General features: G+C 49.7%; 1 non-coding gene across 1 annotated transcript; it reads left to right on the forward strand.

Moving 5' to 3' along the window:
* The first annotated feature begins 7,959 nt into the window (after positions 1 to 7,959).
* TRNAC-GCA (transfer RNA cysteine (anticodon GCA)) lies at positions 7,960 to 8,030 on the forward strand. The gene has a single exon. It is a non-coding gene; the product is annotated as a tRNA-Cys (tRNA).
* The last annotated feature ends 10,220 nt before the right edge of the window (positions 8,031 to 18,250 follow it).

Below are 18,250 nucleotides of genomic sequence, written 5' to 3' on the forward strand. Positions count from 1 at the left end.
GCAGGTCAGCAGCCTCTAGAGGCTGGAAGAGACAAGGACCACTTCCGCCCCTGGAGTCTCTAGAGGGAAGCAGCCCTGCTGACACTTAGATTTTAGGCCGGGAAGACTTCTCACCTCCAGAACTGCCATAAGAAATGTAAGCCACCAAGCTTGTGGTGGTTTGTTACAGCAGCTTGTTTGTTATAGGAGAGAATTAACACAAGAGGCAGTGTGCTTCCCTGCCATTCTTGTTCCTAGGATATGCTTCCTCCAGTGAACTCCTACACATCCTCCAAAGCCCCACGGAAGCGTCACCACCTCTGGCTAGGCTCTCGGTGTGAAGTCGACAGCTCTTTCCTCACTGCAAGCACGCGTCATACAGAGCACGTTTCGTGGTGCCGTGGCCAGCTCTGCAAGCAAAAAGCAGCCTCTCCACACACACCCACACACGGGAGAAGGCAGAGGAAGCTGCTGATCTTGGGTTTTCTTGCCTGCCTGGGATGGACCTTCTGCTTGATGAGCTGTCTGACTGCTGAATGAACCCTGGCTGAAGTGACTGATCAGAGGAAGGCATCCCTCCAAAGGGAGACCCCTGAGTGGACCTGCTCGTGGTGATAAATATTTCTGAAGGAGAGACTTACGGGGGCTCAGGGAAGATTTATTGATGATCCAATGACCAGCATAGACCACAGTCCTCCGTGTCAACTCAGCCCTGGGAAACAGAGGGTTCTCTGTGGGGTCGGGGGAGGTCTGATGCAGGAATCGGGGGCCCAGGATCCGAGGGAGGTGGGGGTGGGAGGAGCCGGCTGGCAGGGGCTGTGCAGACCCACGGGGCCCAAGGCTGGCCCGAGGCTGGCACCACTCAGAACCAGATCTGGTTCCAGCCCCAACACAAGGAGGCTCGTCCAGAGAGTCCCGAGAGCTGTTCCGTGAGCGCTGTCTGGTCCGTCGCTTCAGTCGTGTCTGACTCTGCGACCCCGTGGACTGTCGCCCACCAGGCTCCTCTGTCCATGGGATTCTCCAGGTAAGAATACTGGAGTGGGTTGCTGTGCCCTCCTCCAGGGATCTTCCCGACCCAGGGGTCAAACCCAGGTCTCCTGCACTGCAGGCGGATTCTTTACCATTGGGGCCACCAGGGAAGCTGTCCCGAGGGTGGTTCTAATGTGGCGAGGAATCCCACCTGCAGAGGCCGGGAGAGCCGCCCCGCAGCTACTCCTCCAACTGGGGTGTCCTGGTGCGTTGGCTAGGGTGAGCTCAGCAGGTGCCACCCCTGACTTGATTAGACATTCCAGGGCCAAACCCAACCTCAGCCACACCCCGAGCCCCCTGCACACGCATGCAGGAATCATGGCAGGATCTCAGCAAGCCAGCCTGGCCAGGCAATGGCTCATGAACACACTCTGCTCACACCCCAGACAGAGCCTGGCAGGCGGAGGAAGCCCTGGGCAGGGGTCAGGGTGGGATGAACCCAACACGGAGGGAAAGCCAGACACAGGGACCGCAAGATCCACCCGGGGCCCCCCAAGGGCCAGCCGCAGGGCCAGGCCGGCTGCCCCCAGGGGGTCTCTCTGCCCACCATGCTGCAGGGCTCCCCACGCCTTTCCTGGCACCTGCCAGAAATAGCCAGTCTTCAGGGGAGGGTAAGTGCTGCACAGACCTCAACCGCCTGCCCGCGTCCGCGGGCCTTCCTGAATGCCCCTCCCTCCCACCCGCCGCAGAGGAAACCAGAGACCACCCTGGACCTTTACCCTGAGGTTTTTTTCTTTTATTTAGTTCTACCAGTTTATTGCTACCAACTCATGTCCCTCCACCTTCACGCATGCGTGCTCAGTCCTGGAACCCCATGGACTGCAGCCTGCCAGGCTCCTCCGTCCCTGGACGCTTCCCAGGCAAGAACTCTGGAGAGGGTTACCATTTCCTTCTCCAGCCTTGAGGTTTTCTAAATCAGGGGACCTGGCTGAGGGGGCTCCTGGTGGGTTGGGAGTGAGGGAAGAATGGTTTCATGACAGCACTTTATAATAGCATGGGTCTCCAGACTCTCACCTCACCAGTACCATCTTAGTGGAGATGCAGAGTCAGAATTCCTGTTCCCAGAGCCACTGAGCCCTGAGTGCATGTGTTCTGGTGTCTGGCGGGGGACGCAGAGTCAGGGTTCAATAAACCCTGGGCCCCGGTTTGCCTCCAACAGCGCAGGTGGGAGGTCACCCCACCTGGCCCACGGCCGTCTCGGGAAGCGTTCAGCCATGTGCTCCCTCAGGTCATTCCACGTGGCGGCATTCATGCTTCTAGTTCCCAGTGTCCCCCCGGACCCGAGCCTGAAGTCTGGCCCTGCTCAGGCACTGCTGGGGTCATCGTGCTGACCGCTGGTACCCTCCCCATCCTCGTTGCCCCCCGGGGTCCCTCCCAGGCACTGACTGGCACCTCCCAGCCAGCGCCACCTGCCCCAGACAAGCTTGGCACAGAGTGGGGAGTTCAGGAAACCCCGGATCCCGCTCACCACCTTTCCAGCCCCAGGGCCGGCAGCCTGCTTCCTGACTTTCCCTGCACCCCCAGCTCCCACGCTGCCCTCCCCTCCTCCCACGGGTCAGGAGGGGCGGACTGGGAAGGCCAGGATGGCCAGAACTCAGCTCCCAGCCCTTCCACCACCCACCAGCTGCTGACCCGGGCAGACGCTGAACTGCTTGGGCCTTGCTCAATCACCCGTTCACGCACCAGACATGCACAGTCAGTCAACAACCTTCACCACGCGTCTGCGTGCCTCAGACACTGCTCTGCCTGGGCCTAGGGACAAGCCAGCACAGCTCTGCCCTCCTGAGCCCGCTCCAGCCCATTTTCCTAGGTCTGCACTGGGTGCAGCCCTTTCCCAAAAAGTACAGCTCAAACTCACGCATCATAAAATTCATCTACAAAAATGTGCGCAATCCAGTGGTTTTTAGGATATTCACAGAGTAATCAGAGGAACTAGACATCAAATCTCCAGCATCCGTTGGATCATGGAGAAAGCAAGAGAATCCCAGAAAAACATCTACCTCTGCTTCATTGACTAGGCTAAAGCCTTTGACTGCATGAATCACAACAAACTGTGGAAAATTATTCAAGAAATGGGAATACCAGACCACCTAAACTGCCTCCTGGGAAACCTGGATGCGGGTTAAGAAGCAATGTAGAAATGGACATGGAACGATGGACTGGTTCAAAAGCGGGAAAGGAGTACATCAAGGCTGCTTATTGTCACCTTGCTTATTTAAATTCTAGACAGAGTACCTCATGCGAAATGCCAGGCTGGATGAAGCACAGGCTGGAATCAAGATTGCCAGGAGAAATATCAAGAACCTTAAGATAGGCAGATGATGCTACCTTTATGGCAGAAAGCAAAAAAGAACTAAAGAAGTGCTTGATGAGGATGAAAGAAGAGAGTGAAAAGGCTGGCTTAAAACTCAACATTCAAAAAAATGAAGATCATGGCATCCAGTCCCATCACTTCATGGCAAATAGAAGGGGAAAAAGTGGAAGCAGTGAAAGATTTTTTTTTCCTTGGGCTCCCAAATTGCTGCGGATGGTGACTGAAGCCATGAAATTGAAAGATGCTGGCTCCTTGGAAGAAAAGCTATGACAAGCCTAGACAGCATATTAAAAAGCAGAGACATTACTTTGCCGCAAAGGTCCATCTAGTCAAGGCTATGGTTTTTCCAGTAGTCATGCATGGATATGAGGGTTGAACCATAAAGAAGGCTGAGCACCGAAGAACTGATGCTTTTGAACTGTGGTGTTGGAGAAGACTCTCAAGAGTCCCCTGGACTGCAAGGAGATCCAACCAGTCCATCCTAAAGGAAATCAGGCCTAAATATTCACTGGAAGGACTGATGCTGAAGCTGAAACTCCAATACTTTGGCCACCTGATGCAAAGAGCCAACTCACTGGAAAAGACCCCAATGCTGGGAAAGATTGAAGGTGGAAGGAGAAGCAGGTGACAGAGGATGAGATGGCTGGATGGCATCTCCGACTCAATGGACATGAGTTTGAGCAAACTCCAGGAGACAGTGGAGGACAGAGGAGCCTGGTGTGCTATAGTGCACGGGGTATCAAAAAGCTGGACACAACTTAGCGTCTGAACGACAACAACAATCTACCCATGATCGCAGTCAATTTTAGGACACCTTAACCACCCCCCCAAAGAAACCCCACCCCCACTGGCAGTCACTCCCAGCCTTCCCTGTTCCACCCTCAGCCTCCCCAGTCCACTTCCTGTCTCTCGGGGTTTGCCTCTTCAACACATGCCATATAAATGAAGCCTTACAGTCCGCGCGGCCTTTTGTGACTGGCCTCTCTCGCTGAGCAACACGTTTTCAAGGTTCGGCCCAGTTGTGGCCTGAGTCAGTGTTTCTCCTTTTGATGGTCAAATACTCCACCATACGGACCAACCACGTCGCTCATCCATCGTTCATTCATTCATCGTGGGAGAGCTTTGGGACTGGGTCCACTTTTTGGCTCTTACAAATAAGGTTGCTGTGATCATTCATGTACAACATTTTGTACGTAACGTGTGTTCGGTTCTCTGAGGTCTGTGCCTTGGAGTGGAATTCTGGGACCAAGATTCGAGTAACTGTAACCTCATGAAATTTTCTAACATCTGGAGGGTAAGCTTTTCTCCTTGGTATTATTCTGGAGGGTCTTCACTTTTGTGGCTGTTTATTGTTCCATAAACACTTTAGAATTGGCTCATTAAGACACACGTGCACACACACACACACACACACATACGTGTTTGGGATTGTACTGGATCTGTAGATCTGGTTGGCTTGGGGGGGACTGACATCTTGCAATTCACGAGACTTTGTGTCTCTGAATATGATGTATTTCTCCATTTGTTAGGTCTCCTAAAATATCTGTCAATAATGTTTAATGACTTTCTCCACAGAGCTCCTTCCTATCATTGTTTTAAAGATTTATTGCTAGGGGTTCTATAATTGCTGTGACTATTTTAAAAATTAGATTTTATGTTTGTTGCTAGCCTAAAGTAATGTATTTTATTTTATTTACTTTTTTTTTAGGAGAAGGGCTTGCATCTCTCTCTCCTCTACCTTTTTTTATTTTTGGCCATACTGCCCGTGGGATCTCCGTTCCTTGACCAGGGATCAAGCTCCTGCCCGCTGCAGTGGAAGTGTGGAGTCTTAACCACTAGACAACCAGGGAAGTCCCTAAAGTAACATATTTTATTTTAAAACTTTTTCTCCTAAAGTAACATCTTTTTAAAATATACTGATATGGTTTTCAGAAACCTTGCTAGTCTCTTGGTAATTCAGATAAGTTGTCTATAGATTATCTGGGTTTTGGCAGAGAACAATCATGTCATATGAAAATAATGACAACTTGGCTTCTTTCCCCAAACTCGTTCTTTTCTTTCTTTGTCTCGCCTCGCTGCACCGGCTGGGTGCTCTTAGTGCTGTTGACTTGAGGTAGGCTCTGTTGCCTGGTTTCTGACATGTGAAGTGTTTTGAATTGTTCACCTTCAAGCAGGCTGTCTGCATAGACTTGTTGAGTGTTCAGTACTGGCCAAGGAAATGCTCTTCCAGTCTTGGTTGGCCAAGTCGGCTTTAGATGCTGAAAGAATGCTTGTGGCTCGTTACGTGCATTACCCTGTCAGCTTTTCCACAACAACCCACGGAGTGGGTGCTGTTCTCTTCACCTGATAGATGAGGCCCTGCAAGGTGGGTAACTGGCCTGATGCCACACGGCTGACGCGGCAGCCAGATTCACTCCAGGACCCAGGATGTCCATCACCATCCTGCTCTGCCTTCAACAAGCAAGAATAAAACAGTGAAAAACCTAAGGTAGGGGCTTCCCTGGTGGTCCAGTGGTTAAGAACCTGCCTTGCAATGCAGGGGACACGGGTTCAATCCCTAGTCAGGGAATTAAGGTCTCACATGTCTCAGAGCAACTAAGCCCTTGAGCAGCAACTCCTGAGTCCGCGACCACAGCTAGAGATTCTGTGTGCTGCAAGCAAAGCCCCACCTGAAGCAATGAAGACCCCGCATGCTGCAGCTGAGACCCTGCACAGCCATGGAAATAAATACGCACATTTAAAAAAAAAACCTAGGGTAGTATAAATACCAACAAAATATACAATTTGGTTCTTTGAAATATTAAACAAACAAATCTTTACCAAGACTGCTTAAGAGAAAATGTGAAAGTCTCTCAGTCATGTCCAACTCTTTGCAACCCCATGGGTTGTAGCCCACCAGGCTCCTCTGTCCATGGGATTTTCCAGGCAAGAATATTGAAGTAGGTTGCCTTTCCCTTTTCCAGGGGATCTTTCTGACCCAGGGATTAAACCCAGGTCTCCCACGTTGCAGGTGGATTCTTTACCATCTGAGCCACCAGGGAAGCCCAGGGCAAAAGTAAATCATATAGAAAGCAGAAGACATGGCCACAAGCAGATAGAGTGTTGTAAATTGCTCAGAAATGGTTATAAACAACTTTATGCAAATATTTTGAAAAATTAGAAGAATAGATTTTTTTTTCCCCCAGAAAACCATGGTATCAAATTTTACTTAAGAAGAAATAGAAAACCTTCCCTGGGCTTCCCTGGTGGCTCAGACAGTAAAGCGTCTGCCTGCAGTGCAGGAGACCTGGGTTCGACCCCTGGGTTGGGAGGATCCCCTGGAGAAGGACATGGCAACCCGCTCCAGGATGCTTGCCTGCAAAATTCCATGGACAGAGGAGCCTGGTGGCTGCAGTCCGTGGGGTCACCAAGAGTCAGACCTGACTGGCAGGCTAGAGTCCACGAGAACACCTACAACCATGAAGCTAACCGAGCAAGCTCCGGCTATTTCAAAGGTGAGTTTTCACCCACCTTCAACGAGCAATTTCTACCTCATTCAAACTCTCAGAAGAAAAATGGCTGCCGCCGCCTCGCTTGAGGAGAGGATACACCCTGGCACCAGATCTGCCGACGGTTTGTACAAGAAGAGGTGAGCGTGGGCCGGATGTGCACACACACACACAAAACCTAATGACGAATTAGCAAGTGCAGTCCAACAGATTGTTTAAAAAACCCATTATGATGAGAAAGCAAGCTTTATGCTACAAACATAAAGTTGTTTCAGCAAAAATTAGATCCATGCCTTCCATAAAACTTCTAGATGAGCCTAAAATCTTAAAGTGGGACTTCCCTGGTGGTCCAGCGGCTAAGAATCCGCCTGCCAATACAGGGGACGTGGGTTCTATCCCCGGTCCAGGAAGATCCCGCACGCCACAGGGCAACTAAGCCCGAGGGCCACAACTGCTGAAATCGCACGCCCCAGAGTTTGCAACGAGAGAGGCCACTACAGGGAGAAGCCTGGGTGCAGCAGCAAAGACCCAGCATGGCAATAAATAAATAATTTAAACAGAAATAGAAGCTTAACGTGGAAAACAAAGCTATTAGCAGAAAATGCATAAGATGAGCTCAGAATCTCAGGGAAAATTCTGAGTCAGGAGACAAAGATAATAACTCACAAAGGAAAGAGTGATCGATTTGATTACATCAAAGTTTAAATGGTCTGCAGGATGAAAGACCCAGAAACAAAGATAAGCATCAAGCAACGGAGGAGAGCTGAGGTCGACGCATACGACGGAAGATTGATACCTGGGTGTATTCACCCCTCCTGTCAGCCAGTGAGGCAGACAACCTCGTGGAAACAGACAACAGCTGTAAACAAATGGGAAGGAAACCTGAATGTCCAATGAGCTCGTGAACACGCAGACGTTCAGGATCGGTCAGGCTTGTGCACCCAAGGGCGGGAGAAGGGTCGCTGTCCACCTCTTTCCTTCCGGGAACTGCCCTCAGAGGCTGTGCACATGCCCTTGGCAGGCACACACGGTTGGCTGTGGGCAGCTTTGGTGGTCATGGCAAAAAAAAAAAAAAAATACTGGAAATAGCGTACATGCACATCATGTGGAATGGATGAGTAAAATGCAGGTGTACTCATATGAGGGGCTTCCCTGGTGGCTCAGTGGTAGAGAATCTGCCTGCAATGCAGAAGACCCGGGTTCGATCCCTGGGTGGGGAAGATCCACTGGAGGACAGCATGGCAACCCACTCCAGTACTCTTTCCTGGAGAACCCCATGTACAGAGGAGCCCTAAGGGGCTACCGTCCAAAGGGGTGCAAACAGTCGGACATGACGGAGCGACTAAGCACATCGCATCAGCATATACTCATATGATGAAATACTGCAGCACAGTTGAAACAAAGTTGGAATGGTCTACGTACATTTTTAAACAGGCAGCCTTGTGCCATCTGTCATTTCCACATGGCCATGTATGTAGAAGAGAAGGTGAACCCCAGGAGAAACCATGGCCCAGAACTGTATGGCTTCACTAGAGGAAGGGCAGGAGGGGAGCGGAATGGGCAGGAGACAGGCAAAATGCATCTGTGGCTTTGATTTCCTTTACGGCCATAAATCTAAATAGAAATGATGAGAGGTGAATATTTGTGGATTCTGGGAGCTGGGAACGTGGGTGGTTTTTTTTTTTTTTTTCCCTTGGCACTTTTCTGTGTTTTTAAATTGTTTTGAAAGAGATGCCAGAGGATGAAGGGCATGAGTGGGGAGAGAGGAAGGAGGGAGAGAGGAAGGGGCTTCCCTTACCTCCTGCAGGCATAACTCACCCTGGCCGCCAGCCGGTGGCTCCGTGTGGTTCCTGGGTATTGATCGGAGATTCACTCTCTGGCCACAAGCTCGCCGGGTGGTGTCTGCAGCAGCCGCTTGGATCATGAGAATAGCCACACCTGGGGTAAGCCGGGGCAGGTGTGCAGAGAACATGGTGAGAGAGGGGTCAGGCCAGGAGCCTGAGAGCCCAGCTGCCCCTCAAACTTGCTGACTGGCCTGGGCAGGTCACACCCTTTCTTACCCACAGTGACGGAGGGTCTGGCTGACCTCGAAGAACAATACTGAGGCTGAAGGGTGGCCACATGACCACAGGCATGACTGGAAAGTCGAAGAGGACCTGCTGAGAAGGGAGCATCTGCTTGGGGTCTTGAGGGATGAATAGGAGTTTACAAGCTGGAAGAAAGAAAGGTGCTCATGTCCGAGGGAATAGCGTAGACAAAGGTGGGGAGGTAGGACGGGGCTCGGCAAGCCCAGGAAGCTGCAAACAAGCTGGGGTAATGTCACCCTCCCTTGGAATGCCCACATCATCCCACTTGAGACTCTGGCACCTGTGACCCCCAGCGACAGCGGGCCAGGACCTGCCAGGAAACCTCGCCCGGAGTTGCACGTCCAGTCCCTGTGCTGAACCGTCTCCCCTGTTCCGAAGACTTGGGGAGCCATTTGGGAGGCTGTGACCCCTCCCAAACCCTGCGTGCATTTTGCTTTGGGTTCCAACATGGAGAAACACAAACGTAATCCACTTAACCAAGATATATGGCCGCTGCCAACGACAGCGAAACAAGAGCTGCCTCTCTGCTCCATTACGATTCTGGACCAAATCAATATCAAAACAGCCAAAGTCTAGACGCATAAACGTCAAACTATTTAACAAGAAGCAGTTAGCGCAGAGAAAACACTTAAATGGCAATTGAAGGGTCTGATGAGCCTTAAAGTAGCTTACGAGGATTTATGGGAGATAAAAACAGTTTAACTAAGCCTGGAGCTGGGCCCCAAGGCCCAGCTCGGAGGCCGGTGGGGCTTTGTCTTCCCTGTCAGGCTGCCGAGCGGGGCTGCCTCGTCCAAGGAGCAGGAGCCCCGTTCCTCTGGCTCTCTGCTGCCTCATCCAGCGGCAGGTTGGATGTGTACTGATAACGATGTAACGTGATTTCCATCCTGTAATGTCGAGCTGCAGCCCTGTGTCTGTAGCTTGCTTTCCAGTGCCCAGTTCCTAGCCATTACCTGTTTAAATATAGCAAGAGCCACAGCTGATCAGGTAACCGCCACGTTCCAGGCACACACATTACTGCGTGTGACCCAAAACTGCCGGTGGAGCTGGGACTCGCCTTCGTGGGGAAGGGGAGGACTGGGCGGCCGAGGGTGTGCTCAAGGTCACTCCTGGTGTGCACCTGAATTCCTCTGAATCCCTCTGGCCTTGAGCCTGCCTCTGCCCACCTTCCTGCCACACCGCTGTCTGCTGTGGGCCCACTACAGTGGTCCGTGTGGGTCCCTGGGGACGAGGGAGATGACCCCCCTTGAGGACCCATCTCAAGTGCCTTCAACTGCCCATTTTCTGGTTAGCGGAAATCAATGGCGGCTTCTTAATTGTTGGTGATGACTTCAGACCCATCCAGTTATGGCCTCACTTAACGAGGGTCCGTAAATCACCATAAGCACTCGGAGGGCTAACGAGAACCAGACTGGAATTTGAAAACAGCCATTTGAATTTGAAATGGCACAGACGGCCGTGGACTGCGTCGGCAGCCCGTCTTCCATCAACTCCTACGGCAACTCACCGCTTTCCTACAGGGAGACCTCGCTACAAGCAGTGGGAATCATTTCCAGGATGTACTGGTAAATTTCACAGTTGTGACCCAGAGTCATCTGAGCCACCAACTAAGGCGAAGGTTGGGAAGGTTGGGAAGATCCCCTGGAGGAGGGCATGGCAACGCACTCCAGTATTCTTGCCTGGAGAATCCCCATGGACAGAGGACCCTGGTGGGCTACAGTCCACAGGGTCCCAAACAGTCGGACACGGCTGAGGGACTAACTACACAGTAGCTACACAAGGCGAAGGTTGGCAGGTCTTCACGCCGTTCAGATAAGGACCGCCCACTGCGACCCGCTTGCTGAGTCTTCCTGAGGGGGCGTAACCACGGATCATACCTCCCTGCTTCCACAGCCTCCGATTAAAGTGGAAGCTGCAGCCTGGGTGACCCTCGGCCACACTTGGGAGTCTGTCTTGGCTCTGTCTGTCCCCTTGCTGGATGGGGTGCCCAGTGTGCAGTTCAAGCTCAGTGAAGCTTTCTGTTCAAGGAGTAAGTAGGCAAGACTGCCCGAAGAAATATTGACAACCTCAGAGGTGCAGATGATGCCACTCTAATGGCAGAAAGTGAAGAGGAACTAAAGAGCCTCTTGATGAAGGGGAAAGAGGATAGTGAAAAAGCTGGCTTAAAACTCAACGTTCAAAAAACTAAGATCATGGCATCCAGTCCCATCACTTCCTGGCAAACAGATGGGGAAACAATGGAAACAGTGACAAACTTTATTTTCTTGGGCTCCAAAATCACTGCAGATGGTGACTGCAGCTGTGAAATTAAAAGACACTTGCTCCTTGGAAGGAAAACTTTGACCAACCTAGACAGCGGGCTAAAAAGCAGACCCATCACTTTGCTGACAAGACCTATATAGTCAAAGCTATGGTGCTTCCAGTAGTCATGGATGGATGTAAGAGTTGGACCAACAAGAAGTCTGAGCACTGAAGAACTGATGCTTTTGAACTGTGCTGCTGGAGAAGACTCTTGAGAATCCTGTGGACAGCAAGGAGATCCAACCAGGCCATCCTAAAGGAAATAAGTTCTGAATAGTCATTGGAAGGACTGATGCTGAAGCTGAAGCTCTAATACTTTGGCCACCTGAAGCAAACAGCTGACTCATTAGAAAAGACCCTGATGCTGGGAAAGATTGAAGGCAGGAGGAGAAGAGGCGACAGAGGATGAGATGCTTAGATGGCATCACTGACTCAGTGGACATGAGTTTGAGCAAACGTCAGGAGATAGTGAAGGACAGAGGGGCCTGGCATGCTGCAGTCCATGGGGTCACAAAGAGCCAGACAGAACTTAGCAACTGAGTATCAACAACAAAGTTAACCGCTAATTGAGGCCTCAGCAAGTACTAACGTTTGCAGTAGCAGCAGCAAAGATCACTGGTCACAGATCACCCATCACAAGTACAGTAATAATGAAGTTAGAAATATTGTGAGACTTATCAAAATGTGGCACAGAGACATGCAGTGAGGAGTCACTTTTGGCAAAACAGCACTGATAGACTCGTCCAATGCACGGTCGTCTCCAACCTGCAATTTGTGAACAAACAAACAAACAAGTCATGTCTGTGAAGCGCAATAAAAAAGGTGTGTCTATAGATATTAATAGTTAAGTGGAATGTTTAGACACAGACCTGTGTGTAGGTGGACACTTGACTTATGATCCTGTATTCGTGGGATACAGATCAGTAGGACCACTTTCAAAGCAACTCCTAGTACACAAGCTGGAATCAAGATTGCCAGGAGAAATATCAATAACCTCAGATATGCAGATGACACCACCCTTATGGCAGAAAGTGAAGAGGAACTCAAAAGCCTCTTGATGAAAGTGAAAGTGGAGAGTGAAAAAGTTGGCTTAAAGCTCAACTTTCAGAAAATGAAGATCATGGCATCTGGTCCCATCACTTCATGGGAAATAGATGGGGAAACAGTGGAAACAGTGTCAGACTTTATTTTTTGGGGGTCCAAAATCACTGCAGATGGTGACTGCAGCCATGAAATTAAAGGACACTTACTCCTTGGAAGGAAAGTTATGACCAACCTAGATAGCATATTCAAAAGCAGAGACATTTTTTTGCCAACAAAGGTCCGTCTAGTCAAGGCTATGGTTTTTCCTGTGGTCATGTATGGATGTGAGAGTTGGACTGTGAAGAAGGCTGAGTACTGAAGAATTGATGCTTTTGAACTGTGGTGTTGGAGAAGACTTTTGAGAGTCCCTTGGACTGCAAGGAGATCCAACCAGTCCATTCTGAAGGAGATCAGCCCTGGGATTTCTTTGGAAGGAATGATGCTAAAGCTGAAACTCTAGTACTTTGGCCACCTGATGTGAAGAGTTGACTCATTGGAAAAGACTCTGATGCTGGGAGGGATTGGGGGCAGGAGGAGAAGGGGCCGACAGAGGATGAGATGGCTGGATGGCACCACTGACTCGATGGACATGAGTCTGAGTGAACTCTGGGAGTTGGTGATGGACAGGGAGGCCTGGCGTGCTGCGATTCATGGGGTCACAAGGAGTCGGACATGACTGAGCGACTGAACTGAACTGAACTGAGTACAGCTGAAGATGCACGTACCCTCTGTCTACAGATACGTTATCAGAATCAGCCAGAAGGGGACTTCCCCAGTGGCCCAGCGGTTAAGAATCCACCTTGCGGTCCCTGGTTGGGGAGCTGAGATCACACACAGAGTGGCAGAGCAGCAACACCGAGCCAGAGTTCCGCGCTAGAGGGTCCCCGCCCAGCAATGAAGACCCCACGTGCACACAGCCAAAGAAAGAGGTCAATCAGAAGGAGTTAGAGATGCAACTTCTCAGTGCCACCCCAGCCCTTCGGCATCAAAAACTGGGGTGATGGGACCCAGCAGCCTGTATTAACAAGTCCCCCCTCCCCCTCTTCCTGATGGTGGCTCAAATGATAAAGAATCTCCCTGCAATACAGGAGACCCGGTTCAATCCCTTCTCCCCTGGAGAAGGAAATGCAACCCACTCCAGTGTTCTTGCCTGGAGAATTCCACGAACAGAGGAGCCTGGTGGGCTATAGTCCATGGGGTCAAAGACTTGGACAAGGTTGAGTGACTAACACACACCCCCTCCCCAGGTCATTCAGACACGTGCCCAAGTTTAGCACCAGTTTCAGAGAACTCCCAGCCCCTGTTCATCAGAAAGACATGCATATCCTGAGAACCAGGGGAGAACAGCTGCTGGGGGCCTGCGTGGTCTGACGTGGGGCAGGAGGAGCCCCCACCTCACTTCCACATACATCCCCATGGCCTCTTCTCAGACCCCTTTGCAGCCTCCTCTCTACACAATCTGCAGACCTCAGAGCACCCAGGTTCTATTACCTTGTAGGTGCCAGGTACTCGTCTGTGAAAGACAACTTGAGCAAAATTCCCTGGGGAGAGTGGCTTCAGTTCAGTTCAGTTCAGTTCAGTCGCTCAGTCATATCCGACTCTTTGCAACCCCATGAATCGCAGCACGCCAGGCCTCCCTGTCCATCACTAACTCCTGGAGTTCACTGAGACTCACGTCCATCGAGTCAGTGATGCCATCCAGCCATCTCATCCTCTGTCAGCCCCTTCTCCTCCTGCCCCCAATCCCTCCCAGCATCAGAGTCTTTTCCAATGAGTCAACTCTTCGCATGAGGTGGCCAAAGTACTAGAGTTTCAGCTTTAGCATCATTCCTTCCAAAGAAATCCCAGGGCTGATCTCCTTCAGAATGGACTGGTTGGATCTCCTTGCAGTCCAAGGGACTCTCAAGAGTCTTCTCTAACACCACAGTTCAAAAGCATCAATTCTTCAGTACTCAGCCTTCTTCACAGTCCAACTCTCACATCCATACATGACCACAGGAAAAACCATAGCCTTGACTAGACGGACCTTTGTTGGCAAAGAACTGTCTCTGCTTTTGAATATGCTATCTAGGTTGGTCATAACTTTCCTTCCAAGGAGTAAGCATCTTTTAATTTCATGGCTTCAGTAGAATCACAGAAGGTTTTACATGTTCCCAGCAGAGTAGAAATCTTTGGCTAAGGGCTAAGGGGAGTGGGGTGGAGCTTGGGGTTAGGACTTTGAGCACCGTGGCCAGGGTAGGCTTTACTGTGCACAGACTTGAGGGAATGTGCTGGGCAGCTGTCTGGAGAAGAGAGCTCTGAATGGGGAGGGCAGATGGTGCAAAGGCCCTGGGGTGTGCTCTGTCTGGCTGCTCCAGGAGCAGTGAGGAGGTGAGGCTGGTTGGTCCAGAGTAAGTGATGGAGAAGTTACAACGGCCAGATAGAGTTACCACTGAAGGCATTGAGAAGGCCTTGGCTTTTACTCTGAGTGAGTAGAGGAATCTCTGGGGGCTTTGGAGAGGAGAAATGAGGTGGGAAAAAGGATCATGCTACCCGGTGGTTCAAGAACAATCTCTAGGGGGCAGTAGTAAAGTGGGGAGACCAGTACAGAGAAGACTAGAATGGCTGGGCTGTGACTGGGGGCTTCCCTAATGGTTCAGGGCTCCAAAATCACTGCGGACAGTGACTGCAGCCATGAAATTAAAAGACGCCCGCTCCTTGGAAGAAAAGCTGTGACAAACCTAGACAGAGTGTTAAGAGGCAGAGACGCCTCTGTCTCTGATGTCTGGGGACCAAACTCAACTTTGCTACCAGATCTTCAGAAAGAAGGGGCCCTTCCTGGAACCCTCCTACACTGCTGATGAGAGTGTAAGTTGGTGCAGCCATTACAGAGAACGGTATGGAGGTTGCTTTAAAAAGTACAAGTAGAGCCATCATATGATGCTGCAATCCCACTCGTGGGCATATATCCAGAGAAAAACATGGTCCAAAAAGATACACACACCCCAGTGTTCATGGCAGCACTGTTTACAGTAGCCAAGACACAGAAGCCACCTAAATGTCCATCGACAGTCAGTTTAGTCGCTCAGTCGTGTCTGACTGTTTGCCCCACGGACTGCAGCACGCCAGGCCTCCCTGTCCGTCACCAACTCCCAGAGTCTACTCAAACTCATGTCCATTGAGTCAGTGATGCCATCCAACCATCTCATCCTCTGTTGTCCCCTTCATATCTTCAGTATTCTTGCCTTGAGAACCCCATCGACAGAGGAATAGATAAAAGATGTGGTACATAGATGCAATGAAATATTACTCAACCATTAGAAAGAATGAAATCATGCCATTTGCAGCTATATGGACGAACCTACAGAGTGTCATACTGAGTGAAGTAAGTCAGGCAGGGTAGGAAAAGTATCATATGACATCCCTTATATGTGGAATCTTAAAAGAAATAATACAGATGAACTTGCTTACAAAACAGAAAGAGACTCAAGACTTAGAAAATGAACTTATGGTTGTGGGGGGAAGAGGTGGTTAGAGAGTTTGGGATGGCCATGTGCACACTGCTATGTTCAGAACGGGTGACCAAGAAGGACTTATTGTGCAGCACATGGAACTCTGCTCAATTATGTGGCAGCCTGGATGGGAGGGAGGTTTGGGGGAGACTGGATGCAGGTATATGTATGGCTGAGTCCCTTCGCTGTTCACCGGAAACTGTCACAGCATTGTTTGTTAATCAACTATTCTTGCTGTTCAGTCACTCAGCTGTGTCTGACTCTTTGGGACCCCATGGACTGCAGCACGCCAGGCCCCTCTGTCCTTCACTATCTCCTGGAGCTTGCTCAAACTCATGTGCATCGAGTCGGTGACACCATCCAACCGTCTCATCCTCTGTCGTCCCCTTCTCCTCCCACCTTCAATCTTTCCCAGCATCAGGGTCTTTTCTAATCGCATCATGTAGATAAAGTATTGGAGCTTTAGCTTCAGTATCAGTCCTTCCAACGGACACTCAGGACTGATCTCCTTTAGGATGGACTGGTTGGATCTCCTTGCAGTCCAAGGAACTCTCAAGAGTCTTCTCCAACACCACAGTTCAAAAGCATCAATTCCTCAGCACTCAGCCTTCGTTATAGTCCAACTCTCACATCCATACATGACTACTGGAAAAACCATAGTTTTGACTATAAGGACCTTTGTGGGCAAAGCAATGTCTCTGCTTTTGAATACACTGTCTAGGTTTGTCATAGCTTTTCTTCCAAGGAGCAAGCGTCTTTTAAATTCATGGCTGCAGTCACCATCTGCAGTGATTTTGGAGCCCAGAAAAATAACGTCTGTCACCGTTTCCATTGTTTCCCCATCTATTTGCCATGAAGTGATGGGACCAGATGCCATGATCTTAGTTTTCTGAATGTTGAGATTTAAGCCAACTTTTTGACTCTCCTCTTTCACTTTCAACAAGAGGCTCTTTAGTTCTTCGTTTTCTGCCATAAGTTCAGTTCAGTTTAGTCACTCAGTCATGTCCAACTCTTTGTGACCCCATGGACTGCAGCACAACAGGCCTCGTTGTCCATCACTAACTCCCAGAGCCTACTCAAACTCAAGTCCATCACATCCATGACACCATAAGGGTGGTGTCATCTGCGTATCTGAGGTTATTGACATTTCTCCAGGCAATCTTGATTCTAGCTTGTGCTTCATCCAGCCTGGCATTTTGCATGATGTACTCTGCATATAAGTTAAATAAACAGGGTGACAATATACAGCCTTGATGTACTCCTTTCCTGATTTGGAACCAGTTGGTTAGTCCATGTCCAGTTCTAACTGCTTCTTCTTGACCTGCACACAGATATCTCAAGAGGCAGGTAAGATGGTCTGGTATTCCCATCTCTTTAAGAATTTTCCACAGTGTATTTTTATCCACACAGTCAAAGGCTTTGGCATAGTCAATAAAGCAAAAGTAGATGCTTTTCTGGAACTCTCTTGTTTTTTCGATGATCCAATGGGTGTTGGCAATTTGATCTCTGCTTCCTCTGCCTTTTCTAAATCCAGCTTGAACATCTGGAAGTTCACGGTTCACGTATTGCTGAAGCCTGGCTTGGAGAATTTTGAGCATTACTTTACTAGCGTGTGAGATGAGTGCAATTGTGCAGTAGTTTGAATATTCTTTGGCATTGACTTTCTTTGGGACTGGAATGAAAACTGACCTTTTCCAGCCCTGGGGCCACTGCTGAGTTTTCCAAATTTGCTGGCACATTGAGTGCAGCACTCTCATAGCATCATCTTTCACGATTTGAAAAAGCTCAACTGGAATTCCATCACCTCCACTAGCTTTGTTCATAGTGATGCTTCCTGAGGCCCGCTTGGCTTTGCTTTTCAGGATGTCTGGCTCTAGGTGACTGATCACACCATTGTGATTATCTGGGTCATGAAAATCTTTTTTGGATAGTTCTTCTTTGTGTTCTTGCCACCTCTTCTTAATATCTTCTGCTTCTGTTAGGTCCATACCATTTCTGTCCTTTATTGTGCCCATCTTTGCGTGAAATGTTCCCTTGGTGTCGCTAATTTTCTTAAGAGATCTCTAGTCTTATCCAATCTATTGTTTTCCTCTAATTCTTTGCACTGATCACTGAGGAAGGCTTTCTTATCTCTCCTTGCTATTCTTTGGAACTCTGCATTCAAATGGATATATGTTCCCTTTTCTCCTTTGCCTTTAGCTTCTCTTCTTTTCTCAGCTATTCATAAGATCTCCTCAGACAACCATTTTGCCTTTCTGTGTTTCTTTTTCTTGAGGATGGTTTTATAGACAGTCAACTATACCCCAATTCAAAATAAAAAAAAAAGAAGGGGCGCTTCCTGTGCGGGGAGGGGCAGAGACATGCGCCCTGCCTGTGGCCGACACTCGCAGAGGAGAGGGAGGTGGTGACCTTGTGTTAAAGCACGGTTCCAGGAACAACTTGTCAGAGATTGATCTGAGGGTGACGTTCCCCATTCCGCTC

Source organism: Bos javanicus, chromosome 6 (assembly GCF_032452875.1).
Source record: "Bos javanicus breed banteng chromosome 6, ARS-OSU_banteng_1.0, whole genome shotgun sequence".
NCBI lineage: Eukaryota > Metazoa > Chordata > Mammalia > Artiodactyla > Bovidae > Bos > Bos javanicus.